Source organism: Pelobates fuscus, chromosome 13 (assembly GCF_036172605.1).
Source record: "Pelobates fuscus isolate aPelFus1 chromosome 13, aPelFus1.pri, whole genome shotgun sequence".
NCBI classification, from domain to species: domain Eukaryota; kingdom Metazoa; phylum Chordata; class Amphibia; order Anura; family Pelobatidae; genus Pelobates; species Pelobates fuscus.
The window spans coordinates 22,854,827-22,869,210 of NC_086329.1; positions in this window are offsets into that span (position 1 = coordinate 22,854,827).

A 14,384-nucleotide genomic window follows, 5' to 3' on the forward strand; every position below is an offset into this window, starting at 1 on the left:
TTTGTTTACGTTTTACTTTGTTCACAACATGTACATTTGGCTCAGTCCTTAACCCCTTAAGGACGGAGGACGGTTCAGGACCGTCATCGGCATTTCTGCGTTGCCGACCGATGACGGTCCTGAACCGTGCTAACTTTAAGATGTACTTACCCGATCGCCGTCGTTCCCCCGGCGGCGATCGGCGGTGCTCCCGGTGTGGGGAGACTGCCTGCAGCCCAGACAGTCTCCCCATGGCGAATTAGGACCCCTGTGGCCATGTGATCGCTCAACAGGGCGACCACATGATCACAATAGGTGTCCATGTGTCTGCCTGCAGGGGGACTGTCTGTGCTGACAGGCAGTCTCCCTGCAACTGTAAAATCATAAAAAAAAATTGCAAAAGAAGAAAACCCAAGGTATTGCAAATGGGGTATGTCCAGTCTTTTTTAGTAACCACTTAGTCACATACACTGGCCAAAATTAGCGTTCAATTTAGTTTTTAACTTTTTTCACACACAAACAAATATGAACGCTAACTTTGGCCAGTGTTTGTGACTAAGTGGCTACTAAAAAAGACTGGACATACCCCATTTGCAATACCTTGGGTTGTCTACTTTAAAAAAAATATGTACATGTGGGGTGGTATTCAGCGATTTATGACAGATAATAGTGTTACAATGTCACTATTGATACATTTTAAAAATGTATGTTTTGAAACAGCATTATCCTACTTGTACTTATAGCCCTATAACATGCAAAAAATAGCAAAAAGCATGTAAACACTGGGTATTTTTAAACTCAGGACACAATTTTGAATCTATTTAGCAGTTTTTTTCATTCGCTTTTGTAGATGAGTAAAAGATTTTTCACATAAAAGTAAAAAAACGTGTATTTTTCTCAATTTTTCATCATATTTTTTTAAAAATGAAATTATATGAGATTATATAAATAATGGTATATAAAGATATAAAGCCCCTTTTGTCCTGAAAAAAAAACCAATATATAATTTGTATGGGAACAGTAAATGAGAGAGCGGAAAATTACAGCTAAACACAAACACCACAAAAGTGTAAAAAGATGCCTGGTCGCAAATGTACAAAATCGCAAAAACAGTCCGGTCCTTAAGGGGTTAAGGGGTTAATTGGAAAGTACTATATAAACAAAGTCTGTTCGACTAAACAGTCACAGTCTTAAAGATACAGTGACCTATTATTTAATAGCATGGTAATGCGCTCATCTATGGTAAATAAATATTTCATAACATTAAAAAATCAGATATCATATCTAATGCAGTAAGTTAAATTAGCATGTTTTGAATCCACATAGCAGGCAAAAAAAACTTTTAGATATTAATTTAGAAAGTACAATACAAATGAAGTCTATTTAAATGAATGATCCAGATCTTAAAGGTACACTAACTTAATACGCAGTACCATAATAATATAATCCTCTTCAGTAAATATTCTATAATATGAAGAAAGTATGATGTCATGTCAATTATAACAGATAGGACTAGTATCTAGAAATATATATATATATATATATATATATATATATATATAAAGTTAGCAAAATATCAATGACTAATTAAAGAGTACTCTATAGGAAAGAGATAGAAATGAGAGAATAAAAAGTTTCTCTCTTTGTATAAACGGGGATACAAGGGGACCTCAAATAGAAAAAGACTTATAGTTATTCTAGCATTAAAAGAGTCCAGAAGCCTAAAATTAAATATGATATATATATATATATAGATGGCAAAAAGATCACAGATGTTATTCTGAACATTCCTAAAGTAACACCACCACATGTCGGGTGGGTCCAAGAGGGTATGATATAACTTCAAGAAGCACAGTGAGAACCGATGACCCAAGAACTTTAAGTATATCATGGTTAGTAAACACCCGAATCACAAAATGGAAGTAAAGGAAAACTCCCTATTAAGTCCCTTAGGCCAGAAGGTATCTAATGTATGAATCCAAAAGGATTCTCTCTTTTTAAGCAAGCCCTGCCGGTTACCACCTCTCCTCAATGGGGGCACATCAATAACTTGAAAACGTGATTGAGAAATATTGTGATTATGCTCCAAAAAATGAGCAGGTACAGGGAGTTCCCTCTGTTTCATTCTGATAGTAGATTTATGCTTATTAAGTCTCTCACGGACTTTCATCGTGGTCTCCCCTATGTAGAGAAGGCCACATGGGCATTTGAGGGCATAAACAACATACGTAGATTCACATGTAAAAAAATGTTTAATGTTATATGACTTGCCTGTTTGAGGATGAAAAAATTTATCCCCTTTAATAATAGAGTTACATGAATTACAGTTGTTGCATGGAAAAGTGCCATAAACCGTTCCGTGCAACAACTGTAATTCATGTAACTCTATTATTAAAGGGGATAAATTTTTTTTTTTTTTTTTTTTTTTTTTTTTTTTTAAATTCTTTATTTTAGTCACTCAGCAGATTATATAAGGCAATCGTTACAATACAAAATGCGGGCTAGTGCCCGTAACGTTCTTATGCATGTACACAAGCAGTGATATTAGGTTTGATGCAGTGATCTGCCGAGTGGGTTTTTTTTTTTTTTTTATACGAGATAACATGGTAAATGACATAATAAGCAAACAATAATACAAAGGAGACCTCTTGGCACATATATATAAACAATCGAGAAGCTTAAGGTGACTTCAGTTCAAACAAGTGAGGTGCATATTGCTAGTACTACGTTTGTTTAAGTGCACATATGAGATTAGTATGCCGCTAAGGTCTATGCTGTAAAAACATTTAAGGAGTGCAGTCGCTTATAGTGCTTAGCCTAATAATTTAAATAGTTTATACAAGCTGATAACATGCCGCAATATGAACCGCTAAAAAAAAAAAAAAAAAAAAGAAAAGCATCAGGAGTTGGCATAAAACATAGGTTGTGCTGATAATCAGACTGCTTAACTATGCGCACCTGGATAGGACATGAAAACATTGTTTAGCAATGAAAAGTTAGCCCCTATACTAGGTATGTAACTTAAGTTTAGTGTCTGGTCGGGCTGACATAACGTATGATTGTAAAGCGTGCGTGTATAGTAGGTAGGGCAGGCATTGCCAGTGTCTGTCACCTGAGCCCCTCTCAGGGAGAGTGCCAAACTCGGTGGAAAGAAAGAACTATTCTGGTGAGCAGGGGTAAGATTTTGTGGTCTGTGGGCGTTGGGGCGTCTACGCGTATGGCATAGGGGAGTCCTATATTGAGACCGCCGGTAGGCGATTTATGTTGGTCGATGTGACCGCGGTAGTCGCTATGAGTGGGTGATTTTGCGCCTGGCTAAGGAATTATGCACGGCGCGTCGGGCTGAGCTGGGATCAGGCGGGGGGAAGGTGATTGGCCGTGGTCTATGTACCTTCTATTGGTGTAGCAGGTCACTACCTGTAGCATGTGCTGGCATTCTGAGGTTGCACAAAGTAAATACATTCCCCACCATACAGGATAAGTAAAAATGAAAGTAAGAGTAAGAAAAAATCAACATGAAAAGTTTTGAGGCAGTCCGTCTTTCAGACTTTGGGGTATTCCGCCTAGTTACCAGCTGGCAACGGTTGTCAGTCTGCTTCAAGAGGTTCCCCTCGTGGTCGGGACTGCTTTGGGAGTGCGTGGGACGAAAGGAGTCACTCTTTCAGGGTTCCATTGATGAGAAGGCCCACCTGTGCCCGCCGTATCAGCCGTGTGTAAGGAGTCGTGCGATAGTCCTAAGATGGGCATCAGAGCTGTCGCTTCTTGTATGTCGTGAATCTCATGTTTGTCCGACCCATGTAGTATCTGTAGTTTTCTGGCCTGTAGCCATCTATATTTCAGTCCTTTCTTCTGTAAGAGCGTCGTGAGAGGCTTAAGTGATCTCCTCCAGGCTAAAGTGCCCCCTGTGATGTCGGCATAGAAAGTTAATTCCATCTTTTCGAATTTGTAGGGTGAGCAGTCCCTGGTCGCCGCTGCAACAGCTAGTTTGTCTGCGTGGTTCTGGAATTTGATTATTAGGTCGCGTGGCGCTGAGCTTGGCGCTTGGGCTGGTTTTGGAGCCCGAAAGAAGACGTCCAGTTGGACATTTCTGGCCTGTTTTGGCTGTAGCAGGGCCGCCAGGAGGCGTCTCAAAACATGTGGCAGTTCAGTAGGTGGAACATCTTCAGGGACACCTCGTACTTTCAGATTATTAGCCCGGCGTGCATCTTCCAAGGCCGCAAAGCGGCGTTCATTTGCCGCGTTCTGACTTTGTAGCTCTAGGACCTGTTGTTGGAGCGTTGTGATGTGGTCTGAGCTGGCTCTGGTAGTAATTTCTAGCGCGCTCATACGGCCAGTCAGGCCTTGTATGTCAGCCCGGAGTGATGCTACGTCTGACTGGAGCGTCTTTTGCAGGTCTGCGAGGAGCGATTTTAAAACCGCAGTGGTAACTGGAGAGTCGTCTCGTTTCTGGGCTATTGATGCCTGCTGCTGTGCTAGGTAGAGGTCGGCCACATCTCCCTCTGAGGAGAAATCATCCGATAATTCGGAGTATGTGTCCGGGTGAGCGGCCATTTTGGGCCCTGCGGCCTCGCGTGTCTGCCTGAGGAGGTCCGCTATATTCGGCCCTTGTCTCGGCATATCTGGTTTCAATTTTTTCGATTTTCGCCCCATCTTGGTCACTAGGCTCTGCTCGTTGTGGGTAGAGCCCCAAATCGTAATTCTGATGCCCGAAATAGGTATGCTTTTGGGTTAATTTGCAGGAGCTCTTGTGCCATGCGTCCACTCCGCTCGGTTGCTAAGCCACGCCCCCGATACATTTTTTCTGACCTTCTGATGTCCTTACCAACTTATTCAGCAGCTCTGTCTGGGCACACCCCATGCGCATGTTCTTCATATTGTTATTTGTAAGTGCACCTGTTTAATTATTGCCGACTGGAGGAAGCCTTACAGGCAGTACCTTACCACCAGAATTCGGTACCATGGTACAATGGAACCATGGCCAGGATGCCCGTTCCCAATGATCAAGCTAAGCTATCATTTCTTCAGGAGCTGACCAGGGTAAACATTGCAGCTATGACCATAACTGAAAGAAAGGACCAGAACAAGAAGCAGAGGAAAGCTTTTTTTTTTTACACATAACCCCAATGGAAAAAAATGCACAATTAAACGCACACATGGTTTCATTGGGGGTATATCTACTAAACAGTGATTTCAAATACATAAACAGTAAGCCAAGTAAGCCCCTTGTATCCCCATATGTGTACAGTCTATACTGAAATGACTGCTACCAGAGTTTCCATCGGTTATGTTTAGAATGATACAATGCAAGGATTTTCTTTTTTTCCAGTCGTATTTGTGTAGCTGTTAGCTCAGAAGGTGTGAACTTGATGAGCATTTCTATTCTTCCAAAGCAGCATTGTGGAGTCTAGACTACTTTATAAAAGGACTATGTGAAAGAGTAAATAAAGTAAGGGAAGTAGAAACAACAATGATGTTTATCGCTATGATCCTTTTTCTAAAAGGTTCCCATCAGTGTATAGTATGTATCATGGTTATTAGTACTGTTTGTTAGTTTGTTTCAGTAAATAGTTGGACTTTACAGTCACTGGTGGAGTTCTCTAGCGTTGGTGGGAATGTGAATGAGACTAATGAATGTACATAAAAATTGACAAATCAGGGTTCTGTAAAATATATGCATATATAAATATTATGTACATCTGTTATATTGATGTAGATTAATTTAGAAATAAACAAATATGTTTAAATGTCTATCTGTTCCTGTCCAAATCTGAGATGATGAAATTGCGTATACGCAGAAGTAAGTTCACACTGACACATGGAGTTCAGGTTAAAAGAACTTCGAGAAAATTTATTAGCATCTGATCAAAAGCGGGCTCGCAGACCCTTATAACAGCAAAATTACATCATCATTGAATATCAAGATATCAGTAAATAAACATCATTAATTGGATTAAATGTTAAGTGGCTATGTCAATGTCCACCCATCAATATTATTAATTGGCTCAAGAACTAAGTGGTTAGCTAGGTGTCCTCCCACCGGGAGGTGGTATTGTTCTGGACACGGGTGTGGACAGATGGCTCAAGCGCCATCTTACCCAGCACGAGGCTTACTCGGTGGGGAGGGGGGCTTGAGCGTCATTTTGGGTAGTTAGTGATGTCAGACTCGTGGTCAGGTGCAGGGTTCTTTTTATGAATAGAACATTTCATTAGGCCAGTTTCTCATGGCCTTGGCTATGGCCTTGGCTATACTTTGTTGCATGTTACAGGAGATTCAATAATTCCGGGGTTAGTCATGTCTTTATAGAAAATACAGTCTCTCTTCATTACGCTAAATGCTGTTAGGAAATTCTGTCATGTAATGTAGTTTAAAATGGAGGATCTGTCAGATAATGTGGGTTAAAATGGAGTTAGTGCAAAAATTCAACACAGGTTCAATACAGGTTTTAATAATTCTACATCAATAATATACTGATAGATGCATTTTCTTAATATTTGGTTCTCAGATCAGGTTAAAAAAAAAAACAGTGGGAAAAATAAATAAATGTATCTATATATATATTTTTACTGCTCCAACGTTTTGTTTATTTATTGGTCACTTCTCTTGACCTGTGACTATAATCAGCATTTAGTAATCTAGTGACAATCATCCTTTTCCCCATATTTCATAACCTTTTTTCACAAATAAAAACCAAATATAATCATATATTGCGTATTCAATTTGTTTTGTGAGGTGGCTACACTTTGGCTCAGTGCTTGTGAATTTAAATGATCAACGATCGGCCCAAAATGAAAAAAAAATGCCGTTCATAACAAAACGAATCTCCAAATCCAATATCTACGGCGCATGCTATAGCTATAATTATAACTATAACAGATTAATTCTTGAGAAACAAAAACAAAACAATATTGAGAATAATAAAATGCACAGATATTTATCTCAAACACTGTTTCCAAATATCAGTATACATCTTCGGTTCAATCTAACAGGGTAACTACTACCAACACACAACAGCAAGGAATAATTTGTCAACATTACCTGCCAGGGATTATGAAATACTACTATTTTTTATTTTATTTATTTTTTAAAAGGTGGACTTACATAAAGGAAAGGTAGAATGAGCTGATCGGATTACAATGTGTAATAACTGAAAAAAGATTGCAATCCGTTTAGTCTGGTGTCATTTTGCACACAATTGTTTTTTCCAAGCCTCTTATATTTCATTTAACCCCTTCAGGACGGAGTCAATAGTACACGTTCTGATCAAAACAAAATGTAAACAAAAACTGAAATTTGCGCTAAATGTCTGTTCACCCGTAATTCACCTCTTTCAAATTATATGCACTCACACTTATTATATATCATTTTGTTCAGGAGAAACAGGGCTTTCATTTCATATCAAATATTTATATATGAAACATAATTTATTATGAATAAAATAAAAAAAAACTGTTAGAAATGTTTTTAAAAAAATAAATATTGTAGTTCCGCCTCACATTTTAGCTGTAAGTGTCATAATACTGTTAGCTTTTACTGCAAAAAAGCACATATTTGGATTCAGCAAAGTCTCACAAGTACAACAGTAGCCCCCATTAACAGTTTTTACTGTATTTTGGAAAGTTAAAGGTTCAAAAATATAGCACATTCCATTTTTCAGTTTTTTCACATTAAAGCTTGCCAGATTAGTAATGTTACCATAGGCGTGCGCAGCCTGTTGCATTAGGGTGTGCACCCTAAAGCACAAACACACACGCCGCGTATATATGTATTTTTATATACACACACACACACACACATATATATATATATATATATATATATATATACACATACACACACACAAATACAAGTATACGTAGGTGCAGTGTATGTGTGATTGTGAGCTGAGCTGTGCAGTGTGTGTGATTGTGAGCGGTGCAGCGTGTAAGGGGTGCAGTGTGTGATTGCGAGGGGTACAGTGTGGTGTAATTGTGAAGGGTGCAGTGTGTGTGATTGTAAGGGGTACAGTTTGTGTAATTGTGAGGGATTAAGTGTGTGTGTTGGGTACAGTGTGTATGATTGTGAGGGGTGCACTGTGTGGGCGACAGGGGTTAGGAGGGTGGAGGGGCAGCAACAGGGGTTGAGGGGGTAGAGGGACAGGAGGTGGGGGGGTGGAGGGGTGGAGGGGCAGTGACAGGAGGTAGCGGGGGTAGACGGTTAGTGACAGGGGTTAGGGGGTAGTAACAGGGGTTAGGGGTGGTAGAGGGATAGTGACGGGTTAGGGGGATAGAGGGGTAATGACAGGGGTTGGGGATAGAGGGGTAATGACAGGGGTTGGGGTAGCGGGGCAGTGACAGGGGGTGGGGGAGTGGATGGGCAGTAACAGGGGTTAAGGGGGTTGGAGAGGCAGTGACATGGGTTAGGGGGGTAAAGGGGCAGTGACAGGGGTTAGGGGGTAGAGTGGTGTGACAGGGGTTGGGGGGTAGAGGGGTAGTGACAGGGGTTGGGGTAGTGACAGGGGTTAGGGGGTAGAGGGGCAGTGAACGGGGTTGGGGTAGAGGGGTAGTGACAAGGGTTGGGGGGGTAGAGACAGGAGTTAGGGGGATAGAGGGGCAGTGACAGGGGTTGGGGGTGGAGAGGCAGTGACATGGGTTAGGGGAGTAGAGGGAAAGTGACAGGGGTTAGGGGGTAGTGACAGGAGTTAGGGGGTAGTGACAGGAGTTAGGGGGGTAGTGACAGGAGTTAGGGGGGTAGTGACAGGGGTTAGGGGGGTAGAGGGGTAGTGACAGGGGTTGGGGGGGTAGTGACGGGGCTAGGGGGGTAATGACGGGGGTTAGGGGGGTAGAGGGGTAGTGACAGGGGTTAGGGGGTTAGAGGGGTAGTGACAGGGGTTAGGGGGGTAGTGACAGGGGTTAGAGGGGTAGTGAAAGGGGTTAGGGGTAGTGAAAGGGGTTAGGGGTAGTGGCAGGGGTTAGAGGGGTAGTGGCAGGGGTTGGGGGGGTAAAGGGGCAGTGACAGGGGTTGGGGGGTGGAGAGGCAGTGACATGGGTTAGGGGAGTAGAGGGAAAGTGACAGGGGTTAGGGGGTAGTGACAGGAGTTAGGGGGTAATGACAGGAGTTAGGGGGGTAGTGACAGGAGTTAGGGGGTAGTGACAGGGGTTAGGGGGGTAGAGGGGTAGTGACAGGGGTTGGGGGGGTAGTGACGGGGTTAGGGGGGTAGTGACGGGGGTTAGGGGGGTAGAGGGGTAGTGACAGGGGTTAGGGGGTTAGGGGGTAGTGACAGGGGTTAGGGGGGTAGTGACAGGGGTTAGAGGGGTAGTGAAAGGGGTTAGGGGTAGTGAAAGGGGTTAGAGGGGTAGTGACAGGGGTTAAGGGGGTAGTGACAGGGGTTAAGGGGGTAGTGACAGGGGTTAAGGGGGTAGTGACAGGGGTTAGGGGGTTAGAGGGGTAGTGACAGGGGTTGGGGGGTAGTGACAGGGGTTAGGGACAGGGGTTAGAGGGGTAGTGGCAGGGGTTAGAGGGGTAGTGACAGGGGTTAGAGGGGTAGGGACAGGGGTTAGGGGGGTGGGGGCAGTGAGTGACAGGGGTTAGGGGGTTAGAGGGCTAGGGACAGGGGTTAGGGGGGGTATGGGTGCAGAGGCAGGGTGGGGGGGCAGTGAGTGACAGGGGGCAGAGGGGGGTTTAAATACCTGCCCTGGTGGTCCAGTGGTCCTGGTGGTCTCTTCAGTCTGCAGCTCCGCCGGGAGTGAGCTGCAGACCACATGGTGAGTCTTGCGATCTCCAGGCAGAGCGTTGCCATGGCAACGCTCTGACAGGCTGGAGATCGCGAGATACTTCAGTCTGCAGCTCACTCCCAGCGGAGCTGCAGACTGAGGATCAGGGCAGACGGACAGGAGGGGCCTCTCACCCAGCGGCATTGTGTGCACGCCGCCGGCCCCCTCCTGTGTCGGGTCCTCGGTCATAGACCGAGGACCCGACATGTCAGTCTGCCCAGAGGCAGTGCAGCACGGAGGTGTGATTAGGGTGTGCCCAGGCACACCCGGCACACCCCGTGCGCACGCCTATGAATGTTACCTTTGAGACCGTGTGGTAGCCCAGGAATGAGATTTACCCCCATGATGGCATACCATTTGCAAAAGTAGACTACCCAAGGGATTGCAAGTGGGGTATGTCCAGTCTTTTGTAGTAGCCACAAACACTGGCCAAAGTTAGCGTTCATATTTGTTTTTGTGTGAAAAAAGCAAAAAACTTATATTTGGCCAGTGTTTGTAACTAAGTGGCTACTAAAAATGACTGGACATACCCCGTTTGCAATACCTTGGGCTGTCGACTTTTGCAAATGGTATGTCATCATGGAGATAATTCTTATTCCTTGGCTACCACACTGTGGGGATATTTATGGGATAATAATAGTAAACAGTTGAGAATTGCCCACTATTTCAATTCTCAGATCCCAAAGATCGTTATCGTGTAAGTGAAATGTATTCCATATAAATAAAATCACAATTTGTTATAAAAATAGATACAATTTATTGTGACAATTTAAATAATAATAATAAGTAACATGCATGACAATAATCAATGAATATTCAGTATAACATGGTATGCAATACAATGGCAATACATTTCACAGGCTAACACAGCCAATTGTCAAGAAGATTTATGACGGTAGTTCACAGAAAGAAAGTGAAAGTTTCACACAGAGAAAGCTTCCAGCGAATAGCCATAAAAACTTTAGCTGACAGTTAGAATAACCCTTTGAATGCTGGCTAGACCTCCTAAGTAATTAAGACCTATTCTCATGTAATTTTAAATAAAATAACATTTAAACCAGCTCATTAGTCATTTCCTGGAACCATCCAATAAGAGTAATCTACTATGTTCTATAAGCAGAATTTTAACTTGCCTAAACAGATATTTTATCTTATTTTAGAGCAAATCAATACACCTGGATAAATATCACGATATGCTAACATGTGATATGTCACATTAATACATATTATTATTCCTTTCTATCTGCAGAATAGAACGGTTATAACCATGTACTTCTTAGTTAACTAAGATTTCTAAATATCGAAATCTGATCGTGATTTATCCAGTCATATATCGTGCTATTAGAATTTTTTTTTATTAAATTAGATTAATTCAATGAAGCCAGTATATTTACCAGTTGAGTAGATATTTTCATCAGATTAGTAGGTATTCTCAGGAATTTGAATGTCATGGGTCTCTTTCTCTGTCTCCTGACTTAGCCTGCTTCCAACTCTTTGCCTTCTCTGCATACCTCTGCATTTCTCTCTCTTCCCTTTGTCTTAACTTTTAAAGGAAAAATTCACTAGGTGATAGACCAATAGAAACACTGGGGGTGTGGTTACCTTCCAGATAACAATTTAAGTATTTGGTCTATAAAGGGCAGTCTCGTCCCACTAAACATACCTATCCAGGAAAGAGTTAACTTTTCCTGGTGGCTATTTTGACGTCATTTACCTTATCTTTATAGTTGTCTATAATTTAAGTTTACTGTCAGATCAAAGAGTTTTTAAGTTTTGTCCAGACTATGTGTCTGGCAATTTCTGCTATAATTTCTAATATGACAGTTATAACTAAGTATGACCCCTAAACTTACCATGGGACGTTATACAATATCGAAAGTAAAATTAAATTATTTAATCTTCTCTGTCACAAATGTCTGGGTTTAGAATTGATTATATACCATTAGCATTTAGCTAACAGTCTGTCCATCCCCCGTTATCATCTCTTATCAACAGGTTTGTATATACTAAGCATTCCTTTAGCTCTGGCAAAGTGGTTAGTTTTACAGAAGGGATAGAAATCTTGTGTCTTTTGTTAACTTGAAAATAACAAAATGGAATCTACTCTGTTCAGAGTGACTGACAATGTACATTTTAATTTCTATCATAGCACAAAATGTCTGCCGATATAAATACCTTGACATGATCCATCACAGATCCGTTTAGCCGATGCCCCTGGGTGGTAGGCAAGTGTCCCTTAGTTGTTGCATGAGGTGGCTTAAGAGCCCAAGAGGAGGTTGATGAAGCAGCAGGCTGAAGTGTGGAGATGTGCCGTGTTGCAGCGTTGGTGATCCCCCTGACTTCACAGCCTCTCGGGAAAGTACAGGATATGGCTTCTGCTTATGCACTCCCGATGGTAAGATGCGGTCGGCACGAGAGATTAGGAGTTGTTGCGGATGTCTCCGACATTTTTGGGTGCGCCGTGGGCCTGGAGCTGTCTTTCTTTGCCAGGGTAGTGGCGTAAGCCTCTTAGGTAGGTGAGTGGGTAGTTCTTGTGAGACATGTTGGTGTGTGTGAGAGGTTTTGCCCGGAGGTATGCCACTCACCCCCCGACCGCTGCCCTTCTGGGCCTCCTTTGTTGGCAGAGGAAGTGGTAAAGGCAAGCGGGTCGCAAGGGTTGCCAGAAGCATTCAAAAATATCCTCCAGCCGCTGTAGCAACTGCTCCACAGAGTAACGCCGCTTTAGTGCAGGCTGTGTTTGCTGGAGCCCATGAGGTGATTGCTCCTCCGCCATCTTGGGAGAGGGAATTGCAGGCACAGCTGACTCCGGTACAAGTTGGATCTGCACAGGTGTTTGTGCAGGTCAGTGGGATCAGGATGACCCCCGCCGGTCCTAAGAGGGGGGGGAGGAGTTCGGTCAAGAAGATGAGGTCTCTTAGGGCGGAGGGCTCAATGTTGCAGAGCAGGAGAGCAGCCACCTCCCACGTCCGACCGATTGGTAGGCCTCAACGAGATCCACCGGGCAGATAAGCTTTGGGCGCTCTATGGAAGGGGAAGCCGACAGTAAACTCCCTGGGTTGTTTGGGGGATAAACAATCCCCAGATTAGGCAGATTGGGGTGTTGGGAGTTAGTCCGCTCAAGAAACTCCCATGTCGGGCTAGGACCTCAGGCGATGTGCGTCCTGCGGCCATGGTGGTCAGGCCCTGCCCCCTGAGTTTTCTTTTTTTATCCACAAGAACCAACTATAATGAGAGAACAGTACTAACACTTGCAAGCCATTTTAAAGTTTTAAAATATATAAGAAAAGTAACTAAATAATAAAAATAAAACCTCAGAGAGCACAATAAATGTATGCCTCATAGGCTTCTCAAGTGAACCAAGATGTTTCCAAAGATGGGAGCATAGAATAGAGAAGCACTGTGAACATATTCATAAGATGGTTATCCACTATTTTGACTTTAACATCTGGAATGGTAAGTACTGTGGATTGTTACCATTTAGATGTCAATGCCCTTCATGCTTCCATGCTTCTCTTATTATTAAAGAAGGCTATCAACTGGTCTAGACAGCAAAAAGGAACCAAGGTCTAAGGGTCTATGAAATACTCGGGGCAACAAAATGTTGGATGCTTTGCCATAAAAGGAATCATCACAGGACATTCCCACCACAGGTGATGGAACATTACACATAATTCGGATCTACCCATATGAAAGACTCTTATGGGGGTTGTGCACCATCTCATCATTATTTTAACCCCTTAAGGACCAAACTTCTGGAATAAAAGGGAATCATGACATGTCACACATGTCATGTGTCCTTAAGGGGTTAAGGGGTTAAACATCCTGCAAATGAACACTAATAAAGATACCTCTGGCTGCTTCCCAAATATCTTCCCACATGCCACCCACCAAGGTTTCATTCAAATCTTGCTCTCAATTTCAGAAATATGTTAACTCCCAGTATATATGGATGTTTGGGCAAAGTGCATTACATAATATAGTAATTAACCCATTCTGACCAGTACAACAATTGCAAAGAAACTCAAAAATGGTAAAATCTGACATAGCAGCCCACCATACCCACTCCTAACTTAATAAAAGGACAGAGCGTAAGCCGGACCTTAGAATGGCCGGACTAATACGCTAGAGATAGAGAATGGTCAAAGGGAAAGCCGAGGTCAAGAAAGCCAGAAATACTCAGATACTGTATAAACAAGCCAAGTCAGGGGAACCAGAATTCAGAATAACCAGGGAAAAGCCAAGATCAGTATACCAGGAAATCAGATTCACAAGGATAAACGCACTCTCGGGAACCAGGAACAGGAAACCACGACAGGGCAAGGAACTGGAGTTAATTAGGGATTTAAATACCCCTCTCTGGGCTCTGATTGGTCAGAGGGTGGCCTCTGACCCCAGAACGTGCGCATGCGTTGATGTCGTGATGTCACGCGCACGTCCGTATAAATTTGAGGGGCGGAGCTTGTGATGTGTGCCACCACGTGGTCAGCGCCATCTTTGATTTGTGGGCAACGCACAGAAGACGCGGAGGAGCGGTTCCCGGCTAGCCGACGAGCAGGTAAGCTCGCAATATCAGCGAGGCCGTGCCGGTTGGGCACGGCTCCGCCATGCGGCAGGCCTGGAGCCGCAACACTGTTAGTAAGTGCTTATATATCAGA